This window comes from Crocodylus siamensis, chromosome 1 (assembly GCF_052110815.1).
Source record: "Crocodylus siamensis isolate JL-2025a chromosome 1, ASM5211081v1, whole genome shotgun sequence".
Classification (NCBI taxonomy): Eukaryota; Metazoa; Chordata; order Crocodylia; family Crocodylidae; genus Crocodylus; species Crocodylus siamensis.
In genome coordinates this window covers 421,790,396-421,791,814 of record NC_143395.1, presented here as the reverse complement: position 1 = coordinate 421,791,814, position 1,419 = coordinate 421,790,396, and positions in this window count along the sequence as shown.

Below are 1,419 nucleotides of genomic sequence, written 5' to 3'. Positions count from 1 at the left end.
CTCCATGTTATTCTTGATCCATTCTCCATGCCCATCCCTAGCACGCCTGGGCTCCTCATTTCTGCTTCTCACTAGGCAAAAAAAGAAAAGCCAGGCCAATGAGAAAATGCGATGAGGCTGAACTGCAAGGGCAGGCCAGCTGCAAACAAAGAAAAGGAGCAAGGAGCGGACGTGGGAGTTAACTGCTCCTGGCTGTGATCGTGATAATACCTTGTATCCTGTCCCTGAATTCAATTCACCCCAGCCCTGGGATGGCTCTTGTTTAAAGGTGGAAAAGAGCAGGACTGATCTTGCCCTGATGGAGAAGATCCCTCCAAGTCAAGCATTGAGGTCAGTTTGAGCAGAGAGAGAGTTTTGTTGAGTCTGTTGGATACCTGGGAGTTGATTCAAATCCCAGCCGAGCTCCATAGGCAGGAGTAGGAAAGTCCCACTGGCCACAGGGAAGTATGAACAACTTCTTCCAAAAAGAGCTACCGGAGAGGACACAGTGTTAGCCTCCCTGTAGGTCACCGCGGGGCTCCCTTTCTGTCTGGGGGTCTCTGCTGCTGCCAATGCCTGGCTGCCTCTCTCTAGCTGGCGGCTCTGCACCGCGATCAGCTCCACTTTGTCTAGTTGCTCCATCTTCCGTAATCCGCTGCAAGCAGGGGCATGGAAATGCAAGCCACCAATGCTGGATATGGGAAGCTGAGCCATGAGCTGAGGTCGGTGCAGGTCTTCTTCTACAAAGTGTCGGGGAAAAAGGGTTGACCAGCTACTGCGTAGCACCCATACACCGAAGGGTGTGCTCATACACCAAAGAGCACTGGCCACATCCTGTCTTTGGGCTCGTTCCTAGCCGCAATCAATTCAGCACAGAACGAGGGAGTGTCAGCATGTGGATTTATTTCTCTGCAGAGGGGCCACCCAGTGTCACAAGGACAGAGAGTTCCCCCAAACTGAGTTTACAGCTTGGTATTTATACATTATGTGTTAACGTTGTTGCGCACGCAGTCGGGTTTTTTCCCTTGCCGTTACAAAGTTACAAAATACACAGAACAAGTTTGAGCTGCTTGAGACCGGTTTTGCAGTTTACACATTTCGCTTACTGTCAGCAAGAGGTGATCTTCAAGCTTAGGGGGAAAAGGTCATCTGCTTTTTTTATGATTGGGTTTTTTTCTCTTACAAAAGCTAGGATCGTAGTCACCTCGGGTGAAGGGCAGACATGTGCCAGAGCCTGCATGGCCAAGCAGGGTAGTGCAGTGAAGGCGTGTAGGTTTCTGGCACGACCAGGCTCCCCGGCCGTAACAACCCATTGCAAAGAAAAAATGGAGGAACTGGGATTACTGAGTCTGGAGAAGAAACAACAAAGATTTCAAAAACATTAGCACTGGAAATCTATGAAATCCTAGCTGTCTCTTCTCAAGGGATTTAATAGAGACA